Consider the following 16,052-nt stretch of genomic DNA (forward strand, 5'->3'; position numbering starts at 1 on the left):
TTGAGATCTCTTTTGAGGTAGAGGTGACCTATACAAGATGACGGGTTTGACTTGAACCAGAGGGACGCCAGTATCCCAGCGGGGAGATTTGTTAGTGTTATTCGGGAAGGGTTTAAAAAAGTTTGGCAGGGACTCTCAATAAGGGAGTGTCATGAAAAATGCATCAGCCATCGAGAACAAGTTTGCTATTCTGGATATCCAGGGGCACAGACAAGGGAGGGAAAAGACTTTTGGTTTAACATGCATTTATTTCAATGGACGAGGCCTGACTGGTAAGGAAGACTAGCTCAGAGCATGGATTTGCTCTGGGGACTGGGATATTATAACCATAACAGAAACATGGCTGAGAGAAGGGTAGGACTGGCAGCTCAGTGTTCCAGGATACAGAAGCTACAGGTGTGTCAGAAGGACAAGTAAGTGAGGAGGGGGAGCTGCCCTTTTGATAAGGGATGGCAGAACAACAGCGCATCGAGAGGATGCTCTTAAAGAGTCATCAAATGAGGCCATATGTTGAGACGTTAGAAACAAAAACGGGATGGGCACTCTGTTGTGACAGTGTTCAAGATTCCCAAATAGCCAGCGGATACTAGAGGAGCAGATGTGTAGAGCGATTACAGGGTATCTAATGAAATAATAATGTAGTATTGGTTGTAGATGTTAACTTCCCCTGGATGGACTGGGCCACCCACAGAGTAAAAGGCCCGTACGGAGTTCAATTTGTCAAATGTGTCCAAGAAATTTTCTTAAATCAAGATGTAACTTGAACAAGGCCTAACTCTACTCAGGCGGGTGCAACACTGGACCTCCCCTCAGACAACATGGTCAGGCAAGTCACTGAATAGTCAGTCAGACAGCACTTTCGATCCAGTGACCACAACTGTCTTAGTTTTAACTTCGTTATGGAAAAAGATCAAACAGGTCCACAGAATAAGGTGTGAAACTGGAGCAGGGCCAATTTTGAGGCTATTTGGCAGAATCGAGCCGAGGTTGATCGGGTGAATTAAAAAATCACACAACACCAGGTTATAGTCCAACAGGTTTATTTTGAAGCACCAGCTTTCGAAGCGAAGGTGATCATCCTAAAAGTGGAAAGGCAGAAACTAAATGTGTTTGATATTACATTCCATGACACTGCAATCCTGTTGCTATAAATTCTGTGCCTTATGATTGTGCTCCACAATCACCTGATGAAGCAGTGCTCTGAAACCTAGTGCCTCCTAATAAACCTGCTGGACTGGAAGCTGGTGTTGTGTGATTTTAAACATTGTCCACCCCAGTCCAACACCGGCTCCTTCACATTATGATTACCATCGATTGGGTGAGTCTGTTTGAAGGAAAAGGAATGACGGACAAATTGGAGGCTTTTAAAAGTGTGATCTCAAGAATCCAGGGCCAGTGTATTCGAGTGAAGGGAAAATCTGGCAGATTCAGAAATCCCTGGCTGCTGAGGGATATTGAGGCCCTGTTCAGGAAAAAGAAAGCAGCATACATTGACTTTAGGCTATTCGTATCTTTTTCCAATCCGAAAGATACAATCAATCTATGGAGACCGTACAATCCTCTCAGGTCCGTGCAGTACCCCTGATCTGTAGAACTCACTCCAATGTCTGTGACTATCTGATCCACTTCTGAAAAGCCTCACTTTATGTGTAGCATCCTCCCGTTGCAATCACCCATCCTGTCAATGCAAGCTCCTCCAGTCTCTCCATCCAACTACTCATCTTCATAACCTTGTCCAGCACTTACACCACTACCTGTGTAAACGTTACCCTCCCTGACAACCCTTCCCACTTTGGCCAAACTGGAGGAGGTTACTATTGCTCCTTTATCTGTGAAACTGTCTCCAACCAAAATTACTGACCTTACCTGCTGGTAAAAATGTCCACCTCCACAACTTCTATACCTAAATAACCTGCAGAACCTTAGCCTTTCTATAAGTATAAACATCTTCAGTCGTGACTGCTCTCCACATAGCTGTGTGTTCTTCTAATCTATAAAAGTCTTGATTTCCATAATCTGCTCCAATCTCCAAAAACACTCCTGTCTGTGTGAAACACCCCATCCTACCAACATCCTTGTGCCTGTAAACTGCTGCATCCCTCCCAACCTCCCCATCTCCATGAACACCTGCAGGTCCTATAGCTCTTCACGTTTCTGTGACACCTTGTGGCACTGTGGTCCTCCCTCCCTGTGAAACCACCTCCAGTCCCCGCACCCCTCCCAGTCTGGGTCATCTGCTCCAGGTCAGACCATTGCTGTCTGTGTTACCTCCGACAATCCGAACACACCATCCTATTTGTGTCTCTTCATTCAGTTCCCATCCTCTCCAGCTTTCTGAAACCTCTTTGCGCCATTGTAATCCTCCCAATTTAGATCGGAGAACAGTCCAGCACAGCGAAAGCCCTTCGGCCCTCAATGTGCCAATCTTTTATCCTACAGACCCTACATTTTATTATCAGCCATGTGCTTGGCTAAGAGTTCATTAAATGTCCCTAATGTATTGGACTCTACTACCACTGTTGGCAGAGCATTGTACACACTTGCTACACTATGTGTAAAGAATCCACACCTTGACATCTCCTATAAATCTTCCTCTGATCACCTTCAATTTATGTCCCCTCGTTATTTCCATGTTTGCAACGGGAAAAGTATGTGGTTATCCTCTCTATCTAAGCCTCAAATCATCTCGTTCACCTCCAATAAGTCATCTCTTGTCCCTTTTCATTCCAAAAAGTAAAGCTCTAACTCCCTCAACCTTTCTCCGTAAGATCTCCCCTCCAGTCTAGGCAGCATCCTGATAAATCTCCTCTACCCCTCTCTATAATTTTTACATCTTTCTGATGATGAGGCAACCAGAACTGAACACAATATACCAAGTGTTGTCTAACCAGGTCTTGATAGAGCTGCAGCATAACCTCAAGGCTCTTAAACTCAATCCCCCTGCTAATGAAAGCCAACACACCATATGTCTTCTGAATAAGGCTAACCAATTGAGTAGCAGCTTTGAGGGATCAATTGACGTGGACCCCAAGATTCTTCTGTTCCTCCACACTGTCAAGAATACCGCCTTTCTCCCTGTAAAAGTTTTCCACGGAATTCTTCAATCTTAAACCCTCCCTATTTTGGTAACTTCCTCCAACACTCGTAAACTGACCTGGTGCTGCTCTGGTAAAAAGTATTCTCTGTGCATCTGATAACCTTCAGATCGATGTTACTGACCAGAGCTCACCTCATCGAACCCTTTCTTTGGAAAGTTCTTTGTTATGTCATTATTTTCAAACGGACATTTCGCGAGATGCAGGAATTGGGGAGTTTCCATTTTGAGGTTTAAGTTTTGAAAAAGAAGTAAACGTATCTCAGGAGAGAGTGTGAATCCTTACGAGAGTATAAAGGCAGTAGGAGTATAGTAAAGCGGGAGATCAGGAGGGCGAAAGGGGGACATGAGATAGCTTTGGCAAATAGGGTTAAGGAGAATCCAAAGGGTTTTTATAAAAATATAAAGGACAAAATGGGCTCCAGGGAGAGAATAGGGCACCTTGACGATCAGCAAGGCAGCCTGCACCTGGAGCTGCAGGAGGTGGGGAGATATTAAACAAGTATCTTACATCAGTGTTTACTGTGGGGAGGACAGGGAAGATACAGAATGTAGCGAAATAGATGGTGTCAACTTGCAAAATGTCCATATTACAGAGGAGGAGATCCTGGACATTTTGAAATGCATAAAGGTGGATATATCCCCAGGACCTTATCAGGTCATAGTCATAGAGATGTACAATATGAAAAATAAACCCTTTGGATCAACCGGACCATGCTGACTAGATGTTCCAATCCAACCTAGTCCCACCTGCCAGCACCGGGCTCATATCCCTCCAATCCCTTCCTGTTCATATACCCATACAAATGCCTTTTAAATGTTGCAATTGTACCAGCCTCCACCACTTCCTCTGGCAACTCATTCCATACACGTTCCAACCTCTGCATGAAAACGTTGCCCCTTAAGTCTCCTTTATATGTTTCCCCTCTCACCCTAAATCTATGCCTTCTAGTTCTGAACTCATCGACACTAAGGAAAAGACTTTGTATATTTATCCTATCCATGCATCTCATAATTTTGTAAACCTCTATAAGGTCACCCCTCAGCCTCCGACGCTCCAGGTAAAACAGCCCCAGCCTGTTCAGCCCCTCCCTATGGCTCAAATCCTCCAACCCTGGTAACATCCTTGTAAATCTTTTCTGAACCCTTTCAAATTTTACAACATCTTTCCGATAGGAAGGAGACCAGAATTGCATGCAATATTCCAACAGTGGCCTAACCAATGTCTTGTATAGCCGCAACGTGACCTCCCAACTCTGATACTCCATACTCTGACCAATAAAGGAAAGTATACCAAACACCTCCTTCACTATGCTATCTACCTGCGACTCCACTTTCAAGAAGCTATGAACCTGCACTCCAAGGTCTTTTTGTTCAGAAACACTCCCTTGGACCTTACCAGTCCCTGAGCAGGTGTACCCTAGAACTCTGTGCGAAGCTAGGGAAGTGATTGCTGGGCCCCTTCCTGAAATATTTGTATCATCGATAGACACAGGTGAGGTACCAGGAGACTGGAGGTTGGCTAAGGTCATGCCACTATTTAAACAAAATGCTAAGGAAAAGCCAGGAAACTACAGACTGTTTCGCCTGACGTCACTGGTGGGCACGTTGAAGGAAGGAATCAGGGGGTACACGATTTGCATGTGTTTAGAAAGTCAGTATCTAATTAAGGATAATCAGCATTGCTTTGTGTGTGGGAAATCATGTCTCAAGAAATTGACTGTGGTTTTTGAAGAATAAACCAAAAGGATTGATGAGGGCAGAGCGGTCAATGTGAGCGATATGGAACTAAATAAGGTGTTTGGCAAGTTTCCACCATGGTTAGCAAGGTTAAATCTCATGGAATGCAGGGAAAACCAGCCAATTGGATACAGAACTGGCTCAAAGGTAGAGGACAGAGGGTGGTGGTGGAGGTTTGTTTTTTAGACTGGAGACCTGTGACCAGTGGAGTGCCATACGGATCGGTGCTGGATCCACTATTGTTGTTATTTATATAAAGATTCAGATGTGAACATAGGAACATATTTAGGATGTGAACATATTTAGTAAGTTTGCAGATGACACCAAAATTGAAGGTGTTGTGATAGCAAAGAGAGTTACCTCAGATTACAGCGGGATCTAGATCAGATGTGCCAATGTGCTGAGGAGTGGCAGATGGAGTTTAATTTAGATAAATGTGAGGTGCTGCATTTTGGGAAAGCAAATCTCAGCAGGATTTACACACTTAATGGTATGCTCCTAGGGAGTGTTGCTAAACAATGTAACGTTGGAATGCAGGTTCATAGCTCTTTGAAAATGGAGTCGCAGGTAGATAGGATAATGAAGAAGGTTTTTGGTATGCTTGCATTTGCTGATCAGAGCATTGAGTAGAGGAGTTGGGAGGTCATATTCTGGCTGTACAGGACATTGGATAAGTCACTTTTGGAATATTGTGTGCAATACTTGTCTCCTTCCTATGGGAAGGATGTTGTGTAAATTTAAAGGTTTCAGAAAAGATTTACAAGGATGTTGCCAGGATTGGAAGATTTGACCTACAGGGAGAGGTTAAATGGGCTGGGGTATTTGAGGCTGATGGGTAACCATACAGAGATTTATAAAATCATGAGGCATGGATAGGTTTAACAGACAAGATCTTTGAGGTAGTGGAGTGCAGAACCAGACAGCCTAGCTTCAGGGTGAGAGGGGAAAGATATAAAAGGAACCTAAGGGACAACGTTTTCAGACAGAGAGTGATGCGTGTCTGGAATGAACTGCCAGATGAAGTGGTGGAGACTGGTACAATAACTACATTTAAAAGGCATCTGGATGGGTATACGAACAGGAAGGGTTGAGATGGATTTAGGGGCAAGTGCTGGCAAATAAGACGAGATTATGGTAGGATATGTGGGTGGCATGAACGAGTTGGACACCGAAGGCCCTGTTTCTATGCTGTACATATCTATTTTCTGTAAATGTTTTCCACTGTCCATTTCCAGCCATACACATCACTGTTTCCCCTGTTTACCTTGGCCAGTTCTCCTCTCAAACACATGCAAATGGCTTTGGTTGTGATTGTAGGGTGTGCTTTATGGTCACTTTAAAAATCCATCATCTCTTTGAATTCCACTACACTACAATTTCCCAGAGGATATCTTAGTGTGACATTACTCCTTCACTCAGTGTCATCACCCAACGGTCGATCTGAGACAGTCACGTCCCTGGCCATTTGCACAATGTGTTATTCAAAGAAACACTGACAAAAACATTCGGAGAGGAGTTCGGAGAATATCATTTTTGACAAAGATTGAAGTCTCCCAAAATTTGCTTTACACAGGAATTCATTGGAATGTGTAACAGGGATGAGCAATTAAATATTGTTAGGCAGCCTAAAAACTGTTCTCCTGCTTGTGTTTTTGACACGTGTTACCGAGAATCTGCATCAGGCTGATTCAGCTGCATCATCTGATGCCAAATGCTTTCTCTGTAATATCTTTGTTCCCCATTACTGTCAGGGTTACCCATCCTGCACTCCCTGAGACCCTCAAGGATGGGTACAATTGAATATTTATATTCAACCTTTTGTTTCTCCTGTAACCGCATCTTTCTGGTGACCGAATATTATTTATCTGTGTCACAAGTCTATTACCTTATTGCAGGTACTTTGTCCATTCCAAAGAAAGAACATTGTAATTTACCGTTTCCCAGAATGTCCTGTCACAGCCTAATTCACTGATGTACAGTTATAGTTAAATCTGTCCCATCCTGTACCTTTCTGCTTGTCTTCAGCCACATTCCCATGCTGTTCTGATGCTTCACCTTTTCTATTTGGACTTGGAAAGCTCCTTTCATCTGAACCCTGTCCCTGCATCCTCTCTGTCAGTTTACAGCCCGGTCCATAAACCTACCAACATGATTGGCCAGGACACTGTTCCCAGCAGCGTTGTTTTTAATTCAATCTTGGGATGTTGCTGTCTCTTTCTAGCCAGCATTTCATGCCCACCCCCGAGCTGCCCTTGAGCTGAGTTGCTTGCCAGGTCATTTCAGGGGGCAGTTGAGAGTCAACCTCCTTGCTCTGCGTCTGGAGTCACATGAAGGCCAGACCTGCTGTCGATAACCGAGTTCCTTCCGTAAACGATATTAAGCAGTTAGATGGGTGTAGCTGACATCGGCATTAAATTCTGGATGAGCAGTCGAGTGAGAATAATATGAGGTCATCATCTGTCCCACTCATAGTTCACCCATCACTGAGTACTGATCCCCGTGCACCATGAATCGAAACCCTTTCACCATGACTGTTGTTTGATCCTGACACCTTACAGCAGTCTGGTGATATCGCTCATTATCTCTCCATGTGGTATCCCTCACTGTATGGTTCTCATTGCTGCCTCTGTCAGCTCCTCTCACTCTTGCAGCTGATCTGAGATCCTGAGCCAAAATAATTCTCTGATCAGCAATAGCACAGACCAGGGACAGAGACTGGGATTTTCGTGATCTCTGCTGGACTCAGTGCTACTCGACATGGGTTATCCTCACTGCATCAGTCTAATTTTCCATTCTGTCTATTTCTGTCTCATGCAGGCAATCAGGATGTTGCTAAGTCCTGTCACATCTATCACCTCATTGAAGATGCGTGGTCAGCCAGAGAGAGATGGAAAGGGAGGTCTGGAGCCTTCAGTAAATCCTGCAGCCGGTAAGATCACTCGCAGTAAACACCACATGGAGGAGTTAGTGGCCTTCTGTATTCAGACCCGGAAGACAGGACATAGATACAGAGCTTGGCAAGGAACAGCAACATTCTAGGCTTCATTCCCACTATCTTGTAAGGATCTTGCTTTCACCTTTGCTGTACTGGTCCTCCCTGAGACAGCACAGGAGGTCCCGTGCATCAATCCTGGCCCATGCTGTATTAGCGATCTCTGTAATATCCTCCAGTCCCGATAATCTTTCCTCTGTTTGGAAGCTTCTCTAGTCCACACAATGCTCTCTGTCTCTGTCAGTTTCTCCAATCCCTGACACCCTAATCCCTAAACTTCTTCAGTAGATACTAAATTCCTTCATCCCTGTAAACCCCTCAGTCCTGTCTGTCCCTGTAAACCCCTCCTAACAAAACCACTCTCTATGTCAATGTATTTGCCTTTCACCTCCCTCTCCATCTGTCCCTATCTTGGTAAATGTCTCCAGCTCCAATAACCCTTCCTTTTCTGTGAAAAAAATCGTAACTTCCTTATCGTTCTCCAAGCCTTCAATCTTAATCTATTTAAACTTCACCCTGTCCCCACCAACCCGCCTGACCACAGGAACCTCTTCCAATTTGTGCAACCCTCCCCATCTGTGTAATTGTCTCCAACCCAGAAATGTACTAATTGAATTTTCAGAAGCCTTTATGTAAGTTTCAGTAAGGGCTAAAGAATAACTTGGAAGAGAATAGGGCCCCTTCAATATCAATAAGGTCGCCTATGTGTGGAACCAAAGGAGATGTGTGAGATTTGAAACCAAAAAAATCTTGTCTGAATTTACCGTGTAGAAAGACATGGAAGATCGGGAGCTTGGGGAAATAAATAGCGATGTCTTGGAAAAAAATTTCAACCGAGAAGAGAAAGTGCTGGAATCTTAAAACAAGTAAAGGTAGATCAATCCTCAGTAGCTCATTAGGCTTATCCTAGAATATTGTAGGAAGCTCGGGAAGAGATTGCATTATCCCTAACAGAGAGATTTATATTATCAACAGAAACTGTGAGGTACCGGAAGACTAAAGGGTGACTAATGGTGTTCCATCAGTTAAAGGCTGCAGGGAAAAGCCAGGAAATTACAGCGCAGTGAGCCCAGTGCTGGGTAAGTTGTTGGAGGAGATTCTGAGAGAAAGGAGCTATGCATGTTTGGAAAGGCAAAGGCTGATTAGAGATTGTCAGCTTGGCTTTGTGAGTGGGAAACCGTGTTTCACAAACCGGATTGACTCTTTGATGAGGTAGCCAAGAGATAGATGAAGACAGAGCAGTCAACGTTGTCCACATGGACGTCAGCAAAGCATTTGACCAAGATCCAACGTAGAACATCTAGACAAGAGGAAGAAGGAAGCTTACATAAGATTGAGGACGCAAGGATTGTTAGACTTCTGTCGGGTTATATGGGAGCGGTAAGATCACTCAGTAGTTAGCACGGCTTCCTGATAGCACCAGGGACCCGATTTCAATTTCAGTCTCGGGCGACTGTCTGTGTGGAGTTTACACATTCTCCCCGTGTCTGCGTGGGGTTCCCCCAGGGGCTCCAGTTTCCACCAACGGCCCAAATCAGCCATACTAAATTACCCATAGTGTTCAGGGATGTGTAGGATTGACACATTAGCTAGGGTAAATGGAGAGTAATAAGGTGGGGGAATGGTTTTGGGTGGGATGCTCAACAGAGGGTCAGTATGCAGTTGTTGGGTCAAATGGCCTGTTTCCACACTCTGGGGACTCTGAAGATAGCCAGGAAGGAACTGAAGAATGGACTTATGACTACCTGAAGGGGGCATGAGAAAGCTTTGTTGGGAAGGATTTAGGAAAACTGAAAGGCATTCTCCACTGATGTGAGGAACAAGAGGTTGGTCATAGTGAGGTTAGGGCCAGTCAGGGATAGTGGAGGGAACTTGTGTCTAGAGTTACAGGAGGTAGGGGAGGCCCTTCATGAATACTATGCTTCAGTATTCACTACTGAGAGGAGGCCTTGTCATTTGTGAGGACAGCGTGAAAAGGACTGATATATGTGAACAGGTTGATGTTAAGAAAAAGGATGTGCTGAGTATTTTGTAAACATTAGGATAGGTAAGTCTGTTGGACCAGACGGGATGTACCAAAGTTACTGCACAATTCGAGGGAAGGGATTGCTGCGCCTTTGGCGATGACCTTTGCACCCTCACTGTCCACCGGAGTCATACCAGATGATTGGAGGTTGGCAAATGTTACTCCCTTGTTCAAGAAAGGAATGGGGATAATCCTGGTAATTATGGACCTCATGTTCTTATGTCTGTGGTGTGCAGATTATTGGAGAGGACTGTGAGAGACAGGATTTATGACTCCCTGGAAAACCATAGTTTGATAAGAGATAGTGAGCATGGCTTTGGTAGGGTCAGATCATGCCTCATAAATCTTATTGAATCCTTTGAGAATGTGATAAAACACATTTATGGCTCATTCAGAAAATACAGAGGCATGGGATACAGACAACCTGTCTGTCTGGGTACAGAATTCCTGGCTCATAGAAGACAGAGGGGGATGATGGATGGGAAGCATTTAGCCTGGTGCTCGGTAACCAGTGGTGTTCTGCAGGGATCGGTTCAAGGACCTCTGCTCTTTGTGATTTTTTTTTAAATGACTTGGATGTGGGTGTGGAAGAGTGGGTTAGTAATTTTGCCAATGACATGGAGGTTGGTGGAGTGGTGGATAGTGTGGAGGTCTGTCGTAGGTTGCAGCAGGATATTGTCAGGATGCGGAGCTGGGCTGAGAAGTAGCAGATGGAGTTCAATCTGGAAAAGTGTGAAATTATTCATTGAGGAAGGTCAAACTTGAATGGGTTAAATGCAGAATATTTGGTAGTGTTGTGGAAGAGAGGGACCTTGGGTTCCACGTCTATCGATCCCTCAAAGTTGCCACCCAAGCTTATAGGGTTGTTAAGAAGGAATATGTTGTGTTGGCTTTCATTAGCTGGGGGATTGAGTTTAAAGCTGTGAGGTTATGCTGCAGATCGATAGAGCCCTGGTTAGACCCCACTTGGAATATTTTGTTCAGTTCTTGTCCCCTCGTTACAGGAAGACAGTGGAAGCTTTAGGGAGGTTAAGTTGGAGATTTACCAGGATGCTGCCTGCGCTGGAGGGCATGTCTTATGAAGAAAGTTTGAGGGAGGTAAGGCTTTTCTCATTGGAGTGAAGAACGGTGAGGGGCGACTTGGTAGAGGTGAACATGATGTGAGACACAGAGAGAGTGAATAGTGAGACACTTCTTTATACCATAGCATAAATGGCTATTATGAGCAGGCATAATTTTAAGGTGATTGGTGGATGGTTAAGGAGAGATAGGTTCTTTACACAAAGGCTGTTAGGTGGGTGGAATGCAGCAGTGGAAGGAGAGTCAGATACATTCAGGACATTTAATACACTCTTGGATAGACACATGGATGGCAGTAAAATGAAGGGTATGTAGGTTAGTTTGATCTTACCGTCGGATAAAAGTTGGCATGGCATCATGCCTTGTGTCTTGTGCTGTACTGTTCTGTGTTCTACGTCCCGTATGGTAAACTGAGCAATAAGCTCAGGTCAATGTAAAAGGATATGGCATTCAGGAGGAGCTAGTCAACTGGATACAAAATTGGCTTGATGGTAGGAGGCAGAAGGTGGTGGCAGACATGTTGTTTTTCTGACTGGAGGCATGGGACCAGCGGTGCAGTGGCTCCAGAATTGTCATTTGGACAAATGGTTTGGATGGGAATATTGGTTTCCTGGTAAGTAAGTTTTTTGGGTGGTACTGAAATTGGTGGTAAACTGGACAGTGAAGAAGGTTATCTGTGATACAACAGGATGAACAGTCCTGCTGGGATAGTGGGCTGAAGAATAGTGGATGGAGTTTAATTAGATAAAGGTGAGGTGTTCCATTTTGGTGAAACAAATCAGGGTGGGACTTGTACAGTTAATGCTCGGACCCTGGGTAGTGTTGTCAGTCAGAGACCCAGGGATACAGGTACACAGTTCTTTGAAAGTGGTATCACAGGTAAACAGGCTGGTGAAGCAGGCGTTTGGGATGGATGCCTTGACTGGGCAGAGCATTGAGAGTAGGAATTGGGATGTCTTGTTGTGGCTGTACAAGACATCGGTGAGGCCACTATAAAAGCTGTGTAGATCAGTCTGAAGAACTCATCTTGTTCACTTACCTCCTTGAGGGAAGGACATCTGACATTCTAACCTGGTTTGGCTGACATGTGCATCCAGTCCATAGCAATATGGCTGCCTCTTAACTGCCCTCTGGACAATTAGCTGTGGGGCAAAGAATGCTGGTCCAATCAGTGACACCCTCATCCCATGAATATATAAATAAAAATGCATATGCCCCTCACTACCTCTGCAAACACCTCCAGCTGCAGCAATCGTACTGGCTTTGTAACACCATTCAGGCCCTGATACTCTGTGTAACACTCTCACCACCTTCAGAACCTTCATTTCTCCCTGTTCCTATCATGTCAATAGCTCCTGACAATAATTCCCCTTCCCACTGCTCTCCACTTGCTAGCAGACCCTTTGCAATACCTTTAACACTTGCTGGTTAAACACTCTCTGATTTCAGGATTTTAAGTACTTTGTGGTGATCTTCTCAGCCTCATAATTAGTATGATCCATTTCGTCCTGAGTGAGGGACTGGTGGGAATTTCTTTCTGAGGATTTTCTGTTTCAATAGGATGTCCTTTTGTTGAGTGTTTTATATTGTTCCTTCAAATGTTTTCCACTGTTCATGTACAGGCAAATATTTCAGTCTGTTTAGCCTGTTTACCTTGGTCAATTCTCCTCTCAAACTCATGTAATTGGCTGTTTTTGTTTCTGGTTGTATCTTGTCCTATTTATGATTCACTTTAAAACTTTATATTTCTTTAAACTGCACTTTATCACAATTTCCCAGAGGATCTCCCCAGGTAACATTACTCATTCACTAAGTTTCATGACACAACGGTCGTTCTGAGATAGTTACGTCCCTAGCCAGTTGCACAATGTGTTATTCTAAGAAATACTGAAAAAAAATTCTACAATCTCCTCTTCGAATATCACTCTTGTCAGTGTGATTGTCAAGATTATATGAATTTTGAAGTTGCACTAAATTATCGCAATGTCTTTATTAAAATTTCCAAGGAGTTCCTGTGTAATGCAGTGATGAGCAATGGAATGCTGTTCGGTGGCTAAAACTGTTCTGCTGCTTGTGGCCTTGGAAAGTAGCAGCCAGAATTATATTCAGACTGACTCTACTTCATGATCTGAGACCAAATGCTTTCTCTGTAATACTTTGGTTATCCATTATTGTTAGCGTGACCCATTTTGATTGAGTTTCCGCAAGCTTGGGAACCATTGAATATTTATGTTACAACGTTTGTTCGCCCTGTAACCACGTTTCCCTGGTGTCTAAATCTCTGTGTCACAAATAAGTCTATCTTATCGCAGACAATTTGTCCATTCCAATAAAAAAACATCATTTACTCTCCTCTCACAAATTGATTCACTGATGTAAAGATTTAGTTCAACTTTGTCCCATCCTTTCACATGAACCCTGTCCCTGCATCCCCTCTGTCAGTTTAAAGCCCTTCCCATGAACCTACCGATATTGACTGGCCAGGACACTGGTCCCTGCAGTGTTCCAGTGGGACCATCCGAACGGATTATTTTTTGAATCAGGTATGGGATGTGGGTGCCTTTTGCTGACCAGACTTTGTTGCCTAGACCTAGCTGCCCTTGAGCTGAGTAACTTGCTCAGCCATTTCAGAGGGTAATTGAGAGGCAAACACTTTGCTGTGGGTACATCGTGCAGACCACGTGAGGATGGGCAGATGTCCTTCTCGAAAGGAAAAGTATTTGGATCTATTGTACATCAGTAATGGTATTTATGGATTTTCAATTACTATTTTTAAAATAATTTATTTCAAATTCCACCATTTCAGCTGATGGGGTTCAAAACTGCCTCCCCTGAACATTAGCTGAGGTTTTGGATACATGCTCTAGCAATAATACCACTAGACCATCACTTCGTCTGCTCACAAGGTGCTCATCCCTGAGCACTGATACCAGTGTATCATGAAACTAAACCTGTTTTTCCTTCATGATTGTTTGATCCTGTTACCTTCCTGGTAACTCTGGTGATATCACTCAGTATCTCTCCATGTGGTATCCCTCACTGTGAGGGTCTAATTGCTGCCTCTGTTAACGTCTCTCACTCTTGCAGCTAATCCAGATCCTGAGACAGCAGAATTCTCAGGACAAAGGGCAGGGAGATATGGAGCCTTCAATAAATCCTGCAGTGAGGTAAGATCACTCACAGTGCACAGAGCAGAGAGCAATGAGAGGGCTCCAAACATCGGTTAACAAGGCATGACATAGATGCAGTGCTGGAGGGGGAGCACAGTACAGACACACCCTTGGCAATCACCACCCCTACTGTAAGTTTTGTTGTACTGAGACAGCATCGGGAGTGTCACAGTTATCAATCCAGGCTTGTGATGACTTAGAGAACATCAGTATAACAGAGAGGAAAGCAGGCTTCTCATGTGCGTGTGGGAATGCTGCCTGGGATCTTTCTGTTCTGTGTTCCCCCTCCAACACTGCTCAGAAACCATGTCTCGTGGACCAGTGTCTTCAATAATGTGTAACTCCTATTACAGTTCCTGTCCCTGTAACCTCCTCCCTTCCCGATAGTCCCTTCACATAAATGAAACATACTGCATTCCAGACTACCATCCCTGTCGCTGTAACTTGCTTCAGTGCTGACAACATGCCTGATCTCAGTAGTCTCCTCCTCCAATAACTGGAGAAAGAGCCATGCTGACCACAATTCCTGAACAAGTCGCATTTGCCTGCGTTTGGTCCCTATCCCGTCAAATCTTCTCCTCTCCATGTACCTGACCAAATGTCTTTTCCATGATGTAATTGTACTTTTCTCTACCACTTCAGTGGCAGCTCATTCAATATGTGCACCATTCTCTGTGTGGAAATGTGCTCCTCTGGTCGCTTTTAAGTATTTCCTCTCCCACCTCATATTTATGCCCTCTAGTTGTGGATTCCCGTACCCTGGGGTAGAGACCTTCACTATTCACCCTACGTATATCGCTCATGTTTTTATAAACCTTTATAACGTCACCCCTCAGCCACCTCTGCCGAAGGGAAATACGAAGGATATTGATACAAATATCTCAGCCACAGTCCCCACTGCGACTTTGCCACAATGTTCTGGGATACACTTGTTCAGGACGTAGGGCTTTCTCTTCCTTTGTGTGCTAAGACCTCCAGCACCAACTCTTCTCTAACGGGGACTCTTTTCAAGACATCACTGTTTCTTTCCTTTTGTTTCCTAGTCTTTGTCCACAGTACGTTCCAACATGAAATATTCATTTTGGGTTGCGCCCATTTCCTATGGTTCCATGCATGGATGGCCTTATTGATCTTTGAGGGGCTCTATTGTCTCTCTAGTAGTCTCTTTGTACTTGTGTGCTGTAGAATCTTTTTGGATTCTCCTTAACCTTATCTGCCAACTCTATCTCATTCCCCCCGTGTTGCTTTCCAGCTTATCCAGCCTCTCTGTTTCTGTCAAACCCTCCAGTATCAGTAACATCTTCGTCAATCTTTGCTCCATTTGCAGTTTCCTGAGGCAGGATGATCAGAATTATACACAGTACACCAACTGGAGACCCAGCAATGTCTTGTACAGCCGTATCATGCTGTATCAACCCATTTACTCAATGCTCTGACCCATTAGTGTGCCGAATCTGCTTTCCCCGCCCTGCCCACCTGTGATGCCACTTCCAAGGAACAATGTAAGTGCACCCCTTGGTCTTTCTCTGCTAGACAACACTGTCCAGAGCCCAACCATTAACTGCGTTAGCCTCCCTGGTTTATCTTAACAACACCCAACACCTGAATTCAACTCCCAACTTTCATTTCTTGACCCACTGGCTCAGTTGATTAAGATCACCTTTGATAACTGTATTCGCTGCCAATTATAACATGTATTTTACTATCCACAAATTTACAAACAATAATTCATATATTCTCGTTTATGTCAATAATGCACATGTGTGGATCCTGCACCGACCCTTATGGCACACTGCTGGTCAGAAGCCCCAGTCTGCACAACAACCCTCTACCACTACCCTCTGTTTCTTATTGTCAAGCCCATTTTGTGTCCGTTTGTGTCCGCCTCCAACAACATTGGCACCACTGACATCAAGCTAATTGGTGTTTAGACCCCTGGCTTTCCCTCAC

The sequence above is a fragment of the Chiloscyllium plagiosum genome, unplaced genomic scaffold (genome assembly GCF_037043375.1).
Source record: "Chiloscyllium plagiosum isolate Xiang-an unplaced genomic scaffold, Cpla_swu_hap1 HiC_scaffold_49, whole genome shotgun sequence".
In the NCBI taxonomy this organism is placed as follows: domain Eukaryota; kingdom Metazoa; phylum Chordata; class Chondrichthyes; order Orectolobiformes; family Hemiscylliidae; genus Chiloscyllium; species Chiloscyllium plagiosum.